Genomic DNA, 15,513 nt, shown 5'->3' on the forward strand with positions numbered 1-15,513 from the left:
TGAAATCCAGCCAAGATGTAGAGATTAGACTGGCATTCAGTGTGTGAAATTAACCCATGGTCTTGGAGACTAAGGCATTCCTTTGATGACAGGCAATGCAGTCACTTCTGCATATAAGTCCCAGACATGGTTAAAGAGGCAACACAGATTGGGGAACATTTTTGATAGATAGTTTGTGTGCGTGCCCCCTGAAGATTTAAAAAGTTGTAAAATATCAATGTGAATTGCCTTAACTGTCAGAAAATCATTCAAGGCATGTTTAATTTACCTCTCCATGTATAGTGATAGATAAAGTACCTGGAACTTGGGCCCTGAGCACAAGAATTTGCCAATCATATTTTGTTCACACTGAATTCAGTCAGGCAAAACAAAACAAAGCAAAAGAAAAGCAACTCTTTGTCCCACTGCTTGTTGAGATAAAACTATATGGAAATAGTGGTAGAATGCCACCTGCTTTCCAGATGTGCTCAGACAACATTAAGGTCACCATGCAAATTTGCAACTTGAGCCCAGAGCTCAGCCTTCATTGCTTGAAAGAATAACTGCACACATACAGACATTTTGTTTGTTTTCTGTTTAATGTAAGATGTAAAAGCAGCCCTGGGAGACCTGGTCCCACAACCCAGTTTCTCACTCACCCACTCCCAGGAGAATGTCTCCACCAGGGAGTCACAATTTTGTGGCTCTACTCATGATTTCCTTGGCCCCGTGCATTTTGTTTTCTCTCCCAAAAAGATCTGGAAAGAAAGCAAGGAAAACTGTATGAGAGTGGAAGTGATGACTCCGTAAATGTACTGGGGCAGGGAATTTAAGTCATGGTAGAAGGTCAAATTGTTATGAAATGGACAGTGTAAATTTAATTAGGAAATTAGAAGCTGGAGATTAAAGGTTTCTCAATAGGATAAAGGACAAGGAACATGCATTATTTATACTAAGGATGGAAAATTTAGGGAAACGGTTGAGCCCAGAATGAGAAACACTAAGTCCTTGAATATTCAAAAAAGGCTGAAGTAAAACTGGATTGTTGTGTTTTCACATTTATTTGTATCTTATTTCTGATGCACCAATCCTATATTTTAGTACTTCTGTTTGTCATTGGCAAAATTTGTAAAGGAAACAACTACCCTTTGACCTTTTTTTACTCTCAACACTGCAAAATATATAATTTTGGTTTCCTGTTCTTCATTGTCCTCCCCTGCAGCACCAGGGAGGCTGCAGTAATACTCATTACTCATATTAACAAGAATGTGAGTTAGGACAAGCTGATGAGTTCGAGATCTTAAATCCTTGTATTGCCACTTGAGCATATTTTACTCACATGGTCAAGGTTAAAGTAATCACCAAATCTGGGATCAGAAAGAATTTTTTCCTCGATTTATTTGATAGGGATGACTTTATTTCTTTAATCTACAGTATGGAGGCTGAAGGCTTAAAAAGGCTTAAAAGGCTTTAAAAAAGAGGTATTGTAGTTACAGTAGCTGTTCTACTGAGAGAATGAGATGCTGAACGGAGTGTGGAAAGGGATATAGATAGATGCCGGACCAGGAACAAGACTGCCTATAATCTACTAAAAGACCAGCTAGAGTCTTCACCAGGCACCCATGACACTAAACTGGGGAAGATGTTCAGATACAACAATATGTAGCAGGAGCAGAACAAACAGTGCTGCTAATGGCTGGCATCTGCATGCATGCTTAGTGTGGGAGCAGAGCAGAAGTGCTTGAGAGGCAACCATAAACAGTAGGATAAACAGTGTGATATAATATATAAGGACCTAATTAAATGCACATAATAGAGCTGTTGCTTGCCTTGATTTAAGCAGACGAGCAGCTGGACGCTATTTCATGCTGTTCATTCACCAGTGCACAGCTTTATGTTTCCTGGCTGCTATCGCTGCTCTAAATTGAGATGCCTGTGTGATATAACCAGTGCTGAACTGAGCTGTGACTGGCAAGGCTGGGTGAGTTTGTCCCTCATAAATGAGCTCTGGTATTGGCCCTGAAGCAGGTAATTATGCCTCTGCAGTAAGAGCTACCCTGCACGCTGGGGTTTTAGCTAAGAGTTAGGCTTCCTGGGCAAGGAGTAACCACTGGAAGAGCACGGTAGTGGGAAAGGCAGACCTAGAAGGAACTGCAGTCGGTAATCACAGAACAGCCAGAGAATTCCATGTTAAATGATGTTCCTTCTTGTTGCAGGGCTGAAACTCATTGGCATGTTTTCTCTTTCACTGCTGTGGCTATTGTCAGAGTATGAAACTTTTTCAGGCATACATAACTGCTACATCTGGCTGCTGTGGGGCACAAGACCTTTGGATCTGAATGTAATTATGTAATTCCTTACTAAAAAGGATTCAGTCATGTAATTAGTCTCGAGCCTAGTGGGCCCTCTCCTCATCTGTCACTCAAGAACAAGCAGCATGAAGAAAATGATGGCAAAGTCAGCCACTTCCCCTGCCCCCTAAGCAGGGCCAGTGATTTGCCACCATTTCCTGAACAGCAATAAAACACTGTGGAAAAATTTATATGTAAGCACTGTCCTCACAAAGGACAAAGCAACACACCAAACAGTGCCTGGGAGATTTGATCGAGCCTGAGTTGCCTGAGTTGTTCTGTTTGTGGTGAATTATGTGTGGATTACACCTATTCCCAGGCGTAGCATAATACACACCCACAGGTAGCATTGCTTCTAGGCCTAAGCATTAATGCATATCCCTCAGAAAGTCATCCTAGTTGTCCTGGAGAAAGTAAAGTCTTGCCCAAGATTCCCCAAACCTGTATTTTCAATAGTTTTGCAGAATTTCACATGGAGATTTAATAATCTTATTTTCTCAAGGTAATTCCATCAGTGACTGACATAATCACACAGCTGAATATCCAAACAGAAAAAAAAAAATGGGTATAATACCCTACATACCTATGGAGAAAATTGCACATTGAATTCTAAGCTTCCCATCTTTGATATAATCGAGCTAGACCTTCTGGGTTTTCTAAAATCCCCTGCAGATCAGAGATGCCTTGGAACAGCATAATCTTGTATGTTAATATTCCCCTAACCTTTACTGTTTTTCAGATCCCCATTTTAGTCAGTATGATACTGAGTTTTTCATAATACTTCTAACGTATATTCTGCCAGATCATGCCTTCCCTTCATTATACCTTATTAAGCAAAGGTCTACTTCACTGAATGTGTGTGTGTGTTTGAGTGTTTTGTATTTATATTGCTTTTTGTCCAACACGCTGGTTGAATATTTACAGTTATCTGTAAATCTGGTATAAGCTATCTGGCACAAACTCTGTCAAGTCTGTCTAGAAATGAAAAAACAGCAATAAAGACGGGAATACAAGAATACAAACTGCAGCTTATTTTCTTTAGCATTTTTGATAGATGAACACCATAAAAATCTGGGGAAGAAAGTATTCCAGAAATGCCTGAAAGAGACACTGGTAATAAAGAGTACACTTAGCTATATGAAGGCATAATTATTTAAATAAATGATCAGTATGATATAAAATTGCATAACCGGGATATGTCAGTTTAAGCAGCAGATAGATTACAGTTACACCGAGTTGCCGGAAAGCAATCAGAAGAATCTGATGGGCTTCTTGTCATTCCCCAAGAAAATGAGGGACAGTAATTATAAGAAACTTTTTGCATGCTGTTTATCAATTCAGCAATCTTTGCTTTAGGTGCAATTTTAATCTGCATCATTTTTTCTCATCTAAACAGAGGTTTTAAAAAAATGAGTAAAAGCTCATAACAATTATGAAAAATGGGGGGATGAACTAGCCAGCAGAGGGAGCAAAAGGAGCGTGGAAGAACGTGTTCCTGCAGAAAGCCACCTGCCGACTATACACAGCCGTTGCTCAGTGTGCAGATCAGTTTTTGTGGAAATCTCTGTTTTAATCAAATTTGCATAACTCTAATGTTAAAGTAGATTAAAAATTATACATATTTCAATCACATTTTCTGCTTCTACAGAATATATCCTTCCTTTAGAAGATCACCTCAAGACATATGGAAATAATTTTGCTATCTGTGATGCTTTGGATTGTGGCTGTGTTTGCAGGGGCAGTTAGATAAATGCTGTGGTGCATGTTGCAGACCTAAGCTTCAAGCTGTGAAGACCCATCATCAGTAATCAGAATCATACAAGTCACATTGTCTCAATTCATTACTTTTCATGCCTGAATTCCCACCATATTTAATCTTGTTCCTTATTTATGAAAGATTTGGAAGTTTTGACTCAAAACTGTACTTTTTTTCTGGTTCTGCATTAATTCCACAATTCCGGTGCCATATTGCTACCTCTGTTAGTGGGAGTATCAAATGCCAGCTGAGCATCCAAGTCTTATAATAAATATCTCTAGAAGTGCTGGTTCTTTCTGCTTATGCCCTGCCTCTGTCTGAAGCTGCTTTTCAATGCTAACTGGGAAAGAATAAAAATAAAAAATAAATAAAAAGTGACATTGTCCAAATAGTAAAGAAACATAAAATTACAAAGGATAGTAATTTAAGAACTGTTTTAATTATTTTCTTTTTCCTGGAGAAGAAGTGCTAACCATAACATATCTCACTGAATACTTCCTTGGGCAGATGTATTTTTAAAGTTTTCAGTACCTGCTCCTCAGTTTCATGGACATGTGCCAGAATTAGAACTGTAGCCCACGAGTTGATTATAGTTTTGCAAAATTTCTTTGGAAAATTTTAGCAATTACAAGGGAAGAAAACAGAAATTATAAGAAAGAAGGAAAATTCAACCATGGTAAAAAATGTTATTAAAGTGTTCATAAGTTTTCAGGGCACAAGCAGGAAGCTCTTGCTAGAGCTGAGGAGTTCGGCACTGAGTTTATTATCCAGCAGAACTCGACCCCAATTCACTAACAAGCTTTCCTTTCTACCTTGCCTGCAAGCCTGATCAAAAACAAAACTAGAAAACTAAGCTTTCTATCTTTTTTTTTTTTTTTTTTTTTTTTTTTTTTTTTCTGTATCATAGTTCTTAAACGGGACATGAGAAATCCATTAAGGGTTTGGGAGAGTGAAACCATTACTCTCACTTTGCTTGAAAAGAAGATGGCAAGAAGGAAAAGGAAGGGCATGCACAAAGGACTCCGCATGCTAGTGTTTAAGGAACATTTTCATTTAAGGAAATGAAGAGAGATCTTGGTTTCATCTCCTGCTCCACTGAATGTTGAGTAAAAAACATTGAAGCATTTGCTGGATTTATAACCATGTTCCCCACTCGCAGGCATCTGCTGGGGAAAAGGCTGTAAACAAATCCATGACAGGTGACAAGATGGGCAGAGCGATGGCTGCAAGGGGAGCAGGGGTCTCTGGTACCCAAAAGTTTGGTTTTCCCTCTCTCCCTCCCAGAGCAAAATGGAACTGCCTCAGCAAGAGGGACACCTTTATCTCTTCCCAAAATACTTCATATTTGACTGGTTTTCATTCATCTCTGGTTTTGTCCTCCTATTTTCTCTTTGTTCGAGAAAGTTGCTTCCCAATGAACACATTACACTCAGCCCACTTTCCTCTTCAACTTCCTCCTCTGTGTGTGTATGTGCAAGGAGGATGTTGTTTTTCCTTTTCGTCCTGCTATGTCTTACCTCCTTCTGCTACCACTGTGCATCTCTAATTCACACAGGAGAATGCAAAGGAAATTATATTTGGGGAACTTATCCACTATGTTATATGTGTCAGTACAAGGGATATTTCACCCCAATAACCTCTGTCGATTTCCATCTCCTAATCCCAACAGCAGATTTATCTCTGATCACTGGACTGGTAGGACTAAACTGGCAATTCACAGCAGCAGACTGTGAAGAAGGATGTGAATCCACTTCATTCTGGTGTTACTTTTAAGGAGCTTCCTCCTCACCTCTGGTCTTATGCCTATATATAAACGTAGGCATATATATGTGCCTCAACAGCATCTGCCCCACTTGCTGCAAAACCCAGCTCCTGCAACTGTCTTTATTTCTTTTGCTGCCCCCATACTTCTGCCTTCCTTGCTGAACCATTGTTGATGCCTGCTGATGGTCTGCTTGGCTTTACTCTCTTGGTTCAACACTCTGCTGGAATCCATTTGGGAATATGTTTCTTCAGCAAAGAAACAAGGGCAGGGATTAAGGATTACCAGTTTGGCCTCATGGTGATACTGGACTAAGCTCGTGGCAGGGCTGAGTACTCATCTGTGGGATCTGAGAAGCATTCCTGGGTAGCAGAGAATGCATGTTACCCTCAGCTGTCATTCCTGCTGCCTGACAACTGATTAAAAGAGTAGGAGACTAATTACCTATAGGGCTGGGCATACAAGAAAAGAAGCTCACAAGGACACATTTTCATCTCAATTTCTTTTTCTGACTGCTGGATAAGAGCAGAGGTAAAAGGACAGCTTTAACATAACCCTTTCTTTCTGATCTTTGAAAGCCTCCGGGGGGGGGGGGTGAATTTGTCTGCCAGACACTAACTGAAGAGGACTGGCTATTATGTCTACTTTTTTCCTGGCTCCTATAGCACTTTTACTGACTCCATGCAAAAACATACCAAGGGTGTCCCTTCCTTGTTTTCCAAGTACCAGTAGTGACATAGTCAGGACGTTCTTGAGCAGTGAGAAATTTGGGTTCAAATCCTCTCTAACTTTTGCTTAAAAAGAAAGAAATATTGCATATTTTAGAAATAAGGGCTCAGGAAGCCTTTCTATGTTCAGTCAATGAATCCAGGATGCAGGGTAGCTGAGTCCTTGTCAAGGGAAGGTTTTTAGAAATCATACCACTCACAATCATTTTCGATTGCCTAGCTTGGGTAGAAAATGTGAAGACATTTTCTTGTCACCCATTAACACATCTCAGAGAGGCCAGACATGTAACTTGCACACTGTGTAAATCACCTTGAAGTACAGCACCTACTACATGTGCAGTGCTACAGTAATAATCCCTCCTGTGACATTTAGACTTTTGTAACTTGATCTTTACATGACATTTTGCTCCTTTCAGCACCTAAATACCGGAAAACTATTGCTGATATACTCAGGACTAGTGATCATTCACCATAAAATCCTTTGCTTGTGGATGCAACATCAAAGCATTTTCTAGGGTTTGAAGGGTTTGAAGTCACATTACGCTTTCTTTTCTGCTAGGTTCACTCAGATAGGCTTTCTTGGGGATAGCTAGCTGGCTTGACTGAACCTTTGAGATTTTCTCTTCAATAGTTTGAAAGCTTATTGATAACGTGGATCTACTATGGAAAATGGAAGTACTTAATATGCTGAAGTATGGTTAAAGACCTTTCCTTCCTAGGATAAACTACAGAGAGTTCTCAGAGAGTTCTTCCCCTTACCTTGGGTCAGTCAGTAATGAATTGCAGTATGGCATAGCTTCATTAGTCTGTAACCTATTGGTTGGGGCATCCACTGGAGAAGTGGGAGATGAAAGTTCATTATCCTTAGGGTAAACAAGTACTTGAACCTAGCCATCTGCTATGTAAATGAGTTATCTAACGACTTTTTTTTTTAAAAAAAAAAAGAGTTTATGATCCTTTCCCTCCTTCTTTCCTACTTTTTAAAACAAAAGAAAATGTACCCTCTACTTCAGTTTAAGGTTACTTTGTCTTTCCATGCTGGCCTTTCTGTATGCTTTTTGAGACACATAACCATCACCTTTCAAGACATGTTTAACATAAGGGACCTAACTTTAACCCAAACACAGATGTAATAGGCAACAGATTTGGTCCCGGAGGTAGTGGTCTCTGAGGACCATCAGTCTGAGGTTGTCCAAAGGTGGCTGAGGCACCTGTGCATGAACTTTAGAAGACTAGGGCAACAGACTTCCTTATTAAAATCAACCTTCACTCTGGCAGTTCTCCCTCTTGCTTCTTTGAGACCCTAAGACATGCTTCTCATCTCATGAGAGCCTCATCACAGTTCTGCCTGCTTTCTCCATCAACACATACCTTCAGCAGCTGTGGCTGCAGCAGGTATCAGTCTTCAAGCACATTTGTTTCCACCTGAGATGCCTCTTAAAGCAGTACTTACAGTAGACCTCCCTCTTGTACAATCCTTGGTAGAGTTCTGGAGGAGTATATCGAAATAAGTATCTCTACAGTTAGGTTAACAACTACATAGATTTATTTATTTATTTATTTATTGAGATGTAGGTATTGTCTAAATCTCTTCCTGTATGTTTTATTCCTATTATTTACTTATTTATTTATTTTAACAGGATGCTTTTCATATTCTTCAGCTGTAACCCCATAAAGAAAATTCTTATGGAATAGGTGAGAGAAGGGATTTTGAGGGGAACTACCTCTTTCTGTCTTTGTGAACCAAGCAAGCAAAAAATATTGACACCTCTGTCACATTAAAGGGGACTTACCAGAGTAAAATATGTCTGTTTCAGAGGTAACTTTAATATTCATTTCACAAATATTCAAGCAAAAGATTTCACGCCAGGCACTGCTGCCTTTAGGGGCAAATATATATACGCGGGGCCATACTGCCACCACAGTTCTCCCTCCTTTGACAGCCTCTCTAACCAAGCTCACAGACCTCCACCCATTAAGTCTGTATAACAGATAAGCAGAATCTAGCTTCTCAACTTCCCCATTGCCCAAGGCTGATGTCTATCAGTGGCACTAAGTCTGACTGTTCTCCACACCCCTGTCACTGTTTCTGTTTCTCTCCTTCAGGAGTCCTGGTTTCAAGACACGAACTTCGGGCTCTCAGGGACACAGACTCTTTCATAGGGCTCTGCAAGTTCTGAGCAGCAGAGCACTTAGGCACTTACTTACCTTTAATCATGTCATATTTACAGACTTAACATTTGTTGTCTTGTGAACCACTGTGCTGAGCACCTTGAAGAACTGTGCTCTAAGTGCATCAAGTGCACTTGGACTCACTCAGTGAGTTATTGGATGTACAGTCCTCTCAAAACACAAAAGGAAGGTCATTCAATCAATGTGCCACACTTCCTAAGTACTATATCAACTTCAGTGGTCTCTACATTTCCATTTGAAGTGCTATTGTCAGCTTGCTGAGACTCTTCCTGCTTATAGCAGTCATATCTTGTCCTAAAGTGAAGGACATTACTGTACAGTCTTAAAAACCTTTTGCAACAGAGGCTGCTGAACTTCAGGGGTGAATGGAAAGATTTTTACATATAATTTGTCATTTTTTTAAAGCATTTGGGGGTTCGTTGGCTTGACCCCCCCCACCTCACCTACAAATGTAAGATCATTATGATTGCAGTCTGTCTCCTTGGAGAGAAAAAGCATAATGTTTTTACGGCTCCAACAAATCTTAACAGCATCTTCATCCCATCTCAGCCTTAGGTTTTGTTCATTCAAGTCACAAATTACTGAACAGAAGTGGAAATAATAGGATACTGATAGCATTTTTTTTTCCATATCATGAACTATAAATAAGTTACCTAAGCCAACTTTTCTAATCCAATTTCAGTATAAAATTTTATACAAATTTAGTGGAAGGAAAGATGCAGATGTCATGCAGATTAAAAGTTACTTGAACCTTAATGCTGCTTTTTGATTAATGCTTGGATCCTATGTCTTAAATAATGGACATGTCACAAAGATTCAGAGTTATAAAGAAAGCAAACAACATAAACTTTAGACTGTGAAACCTACAGCAAAGAAAAAAAAAAATCACTATTATGACAAGCTGTGTGGATAGTAAAATGCTGTATTTGTAGAAATTTTTTGTCTTCTAAGCAGATTTTTGTTTCTGATATATCCATACCCATTCTTATTTTATTTTATTTTATTTTTGTTTGCAAAATAAAAATCTTATTTATGATGCTATATTTGTGAGGAAATAATGTAAGGCAGCAAGAGAGATTTTTGGTGAGATGGTTATGGAAGATTAGGTTAGCCAAAGAAAGAACTGAAAGAACTAAATAACAAAATGTGCTTTTGGTGGACCAGCACACAAGTTTAGGCACTGATGCACGTGAAGCACAAAAAAAAAAAATAAAAATAATAATAAAAAAAAATAAAAATGTTCATAAACATCCCAGAAATGAAAGTATTTTGTTGTTTGGTTTGGTTTGGTTTGGTTTTGCACAAGGCCTTTCTTGATGAATTTCAAACATAAAACATTTTTTTTCTTGAAAGCTGCTGTCTGTTTGCCAAAGTACATCTTTTATAACTTGTGATAGTTATAAACGTTATAACTATAGTTATGACTTTTACTTATAGTTAAAGTTCTATTTACTTACATGCAAGTACTGACAGGGTGCTGTGGACTCTGGTCTTGTAATGAAATACTCACAGTAAGACCTAGCTTATTGCCATGGGCAAAAGATATGGTGGAACTTTTGGAGCTGTTCACCATATCACCATATCTGCTGTCTTGTTCTACCCACGATGCTTCCATTAAGGGGAGAATAGGTGGCACAGTTTTGATTCTTCACTTTAACATTTTTCTATTCCTAGTTATTTTGTAAGTTTGAGGTACATAGATTAGCTGGGAATTTGGCCTGGCATATGATTTAATAACTACTGACAGAGAATTCCCTTTTGAAAAGCATATTGCATATTTATTGTTATTTACTAGAGTTCACAACACAGATAAACTTCGTCTGGAAATCTATATTCCTTCTATTTTAGAAAAGTATATATTTAAAATGCATAATTTTTTTTCCTTTTTCAATCCTGCAGCTGAATGGTTAAAGATGCAGCGCTGTTAAATTTCTCCCAATTCCTAAGCATTAGTAAGATCAAAGCTTGTAGCGTGATGAGATCCAAATGGAGGACTAAAGAACATCATGTACTAATGAAAAATGTGCCTCATGTTTGTATATTTTCTAAAATCAAAATTATACAGCAGTGATATAGCTAATTGAATGTCACAATATCAGTAATTGTGCTGTCTGTGAAAGAAATTTGTTCCAAAGTCACAGTGTCACCTTGCTGTCAAATAATCCCATAGATTACCATAAACAGAGCTAGCGAAATTGTACTGTGACTGAAAAGATATGTGATGTGAATCCTAGTCATTACTGAAGACATGACTTCCATTGTAATTATCTGCCTATCACAATAGCTTCCTTCTGCCAACTCTTGCTTACCTGCTGCCACACATACTCATTAACATTTTTGTCAATACTGTACCATTTGTACAGGTAACCTTTGTGCAAAGTGGGGTCATTCCTTCATTATGATGGATTCTATAATACCATAACAACTTGCATTGAGGATTAATATTTCTCTTTTCTTCATTTATGGTTAAATTAGAAATTAGTCTAACACCTGGGTTCCATTATACTGAGCTGCCTTGTTATGTGTGAAAAATCCAATTTGTTTTACAGGTAGCTTCAGTGTTTGCCATCTAAGAAGGGATTAAACTGCTATTGGTGAAATCTACTTTTAAAGGCAGATAAATTCTTGCACATTACAGCTGTTTTCCAGTGGAAAATAAATATATTCTTCATAGTAAATTAAAGACTTATGGTTTTCACTTTCAGGTGTCAAACTGTAGAAAGTGTGGAAAACCTGCTATTTCTAGACTTCGTAATAAAAATGTTACAATCACTTTTCTAGATGATGCTAGGCTCAAGATTGGCTTGATATTTCAAATTCATAGTAGCAATCTTAGTTTTTTACTCAATTTTTTATGGTCTGCAAACATAGCCTCCTGTTGCATTTGTTATACCACTGTAAACTGAACTGTTTCTGCAAAGCCTATAGAATACTTTCCAGAAATAGTTACCTGATCCTTGTAAATCTAGATTGGAATTATTATTACCTGATACTTTTATTAAATTCACCACTACTGAGAAATATAAAAAAGAGAGTTAGTATTAGCCAGAGGAAATCTATTATGTTTCAGATCTTGGATAGATCTGTAGAGCTTGTTTCAGACGATAAATCTGACATTTCATCTAGAAATTTCATGAAGATTATTAAGCACCTGGTATTTAAATTAACTCTACACTTATCTCAGTGATATGCTTTGTGAAAATGAAGGTAAATGTGTTGATAATTCTACACTTACGAGTTCTCTCTCTGATATGTAACAGCCATATCAGTCCCTTCGCAATTCTTTTCTAAGGTTGCCTGGAATACCTGTCTTCACATTCCTGTGCTAATTTCTAGTCCCAAGCTGATGCAGCAGCAGGGAGGCAGTTCTCCTACAGACTGCATATTGGAGATAGAAGAGGACTCTTGGCAGCAACAGGGTTTGTTAGGCTGGGATACATTTTGCACACTGATCAGAGAGCTCTGTTAAAATCTAAAGCATGCAGGTTTGCCAGACAGCTCAGCAGAAGAATTTGATACAATGCACAGTGATCTGAGACAACTGCCATGATACAAAATGAAAATAAACTCTGGTGTTTTTTCTTGAGATGGTGTTATAATTACAAAACATGCACAACTCTGTGACCCTATAGACCTGTATATGCCTGTAATGTTGTATTGATACTGCTAGTATCTGGCTATAGGTTTTGAACTGAGCTACTGAGCTTTTAAGGCCTCTGAACAGAGTTGTCAGGCTTGTCCTATGTGAACTCATGTCTCGCTTGGGTTAGCTTTAACAACAATTCTAAAGCTCAGGAGGTTGCAGTTAGTGTTTTATGTTTTTTTTTTTTTTTTTTTTTTTTTTTTTTAAATCTTTGTGCAATCATAGTTTTACTGAAATAAAAACAATAAGCAGTAATTTTACATATAGTGAGGTATTTATGACTGCCATACTGATGTAGTATAGAGAAATACAGGCTGGTAGGATAGCAGGAGCACTGAGAAGTAGAGGGGAAGGATGCAGCGCATTAAGGTACAGGCACAGGGTGATAAAGATGGGCACAGACTAGAACTGGAGACCCCATGGCAATAAACAACATACCCTTGTTCTGCTAAAGAAATGCAGACCTGAAGCTGCACAAAACTGCTTTTAAGGGTAACACAGAGAATAAGTGATAAATACTGAAATTATATCATAAAATGAGGAAGAAAAAATCATCAGCATTAGCATCATCTTCCTCCTGGAAAAAAACTCCAGATACTGACACTCACCCTAACACCTACCACTGCAACCAGGCTGAAACCACTGACCTCAGATCCTGGAGAAACAGAGGGACGGTAAGCATAACACCAGGAAAAAAGCCGTAGAAATTAAGTGTATAAAAATGTTAGCTGTATTATTATCATTACAGAGACTTTTTCCAATATGTAACGTGTGTTTGTTTGTTTTTCTTTTTTTTTTTTTTCTGCAATAATTAGATCTACAACCAATAATAATTCTCAGATTAGAAATCTTAATAAATTCTGATTAAGGGGAAAAAAATAGATAGTTTGAAACACTTTATAATTATGGGTGCAAGGGTAAAACCAGAGAGTATACATTTTAAATAGGCACTACAGCAACATGTCAGATATGTCCATATTTGCATATACTTTATTTTAAAAACAAGCCAGCACTTCCTCGTATATTCAGAGTCTAGCAAGTAGAAGTCAAAGAGGTCACCTGTACAGCTGGTGCAGATAATGGAATTCCCATCAGGCAGATTTAGAAACTCTGAAGAAATGTGCTGAACACAACACTCCATCTGTTTGTAGCCTTTTGAGACAAACATGCAATTTGCATGCTTTAAAAAATAGATACTGCATCTTTTAGTATATTACCATATTTTGAGTGTACTCTATTGCATTTCAATGTGTCATTTATTTGGAGAAGATATTAATCTGTACCTATATGCTAGCATGTTACGGGGTTTGCCATCCCAGTTCTGCTTGTGATAAAGAAAATAGGAAATGTCATAATGATCTTAATGGTTAATCTAACACAACAAATGTTGAGAAATAGTTTATAGCCATACTATACCAGGTGGCTGTTGCTAGGACCTCTCAAAGGGTAAACGCTAAATAAAACGATAAAATCAATCTGAAAAGGTGAAACACTAAGCATGGAAAGCATGAGAAAAATACTTGTGAGAGACATTACAGTCCAAACTCCTCTCTTTAGACAGACATGAAGATCTTTAGTGACAGGCTGCGTAAGAATTTTGCCATAGAACAGAATTTATGACAATGTTTGTAGTACTTGCTTTAATCTAACTACTTTTTGACTCTGTAATGAGAACTACTGTAGCTTAAGACAATGACTAAATATAAGAGTTTGTATAGTACAGTAATTATTTGAACTGCAATTTTATAGTCTATCCTGCCTGTAACTTTACAGTGATCCTATCTAAATTTCCTCAGGAGACGATGAGGGAATATGCATCTGCTGAGGCTGCTACCTTTGACAGTCGCTGATTGCTTTTATGTCTCACTGCCTGTTATCCTGCCATCTTTAGCCATTTTCTGTGGGATTTCTGGGTGCCCAGTAGCCAAAGCAGTAGCAGGACAAATGACAGCTGTCTGTGTTCAGGTCAACTGTATTTTGCATGCTTGGTTAGTCCAATCTACTGTCCTTGGGTATGTACTGTGCTTTGTGAATGCATTGATCACTATGTAGGGGCTGCAGAGACATCTGCTCACACATTGTGGACCTGATAAAACTGTCCTTAACTAGACTAACTACACACGTGCTGCATAGCTACACAGAGGACCCATACAGTACTCATGATGTCCCAGCATATTCATACTTTTATTTGTGGTATAGGATCTGATGGTATCTGTTATTATCAGGTTTCTGATGGCAATATCACTTTTTACCACCATACACTTATCTGAAAGATACCTATATATCTACATGGAAAAAGGCTGTGCCATGAGGTCCACAAGTTGCACACAATAAATTTTGAAGCCAATGGTCGAAGATGAAGAAGCTGTGAGTATTGTGATGAAGGGAGCAGATAGTAAAATGTTCATGGGAAATATGGAGAGGTGTAAATCTGTTGTTGTGTAGTGTAAAAGGCACGAAAAATTTGTTGGAAAACAGGCTTTCCCTTACAGACCTTCCAGTTTCACCATTTATGAATGTAATATCTAAAGTAAATGAACACTTTTTTAGTGTCATGTGGATATAGAAAGTGGTTATTACTTTAGTCCTTGTCAATAATATATTATTCATTGTTCATTCAGCATTTGGGTGAGTAAACTTCTTTTCAGTGATGAGTAAAGTACTCCCATCAGTTTCTTTATTCATGACATGAAGAAAGTTATGGATAAAAGAAATACAAAAAGAAATACTCACTTGGAATTTGTATTTGTTCATACATATTAAACCCCTTTTTCTTTTAAAAGACTATCCGAAAGATTCATCGGTAATTTACCATTGAGATAAAAAAAGTATAAATTAAGTAGATTGTTCATAAGGAACCATTAACTGACGTTTAAGTCATGTTAAGGTGCAGTATAGAACATTTAGATATGAACACAGCTCATTTGATGGTCTCAAAGCTTTAAGCTCAACACACATAACAACACATAACAACACACATAACAACACATCATATGCTGTATTTAGCCTGTACTTAGCTCATTTCTGAAGCAAAATTTACATCTCCTTTTGTACCACTACAGTAAGTGGGTGATGAGTGTTATTTCATTGAACTTATCAGG

This window comes from Aythya fuligula, chromosome 1, assembly GCF_009819795.1.
Source record: "Aythya fuligula isolate bAytFul2 chromosome 1, bAytFul2.pri, whole genome shotgun sequence".
Taxonomy (NCBI): domain Eukaryota; kingdom Metazoa; phylum Chordata; class Aves; order Anseriformes; family Anatidae; genus Aythya; species Aythya fuligula.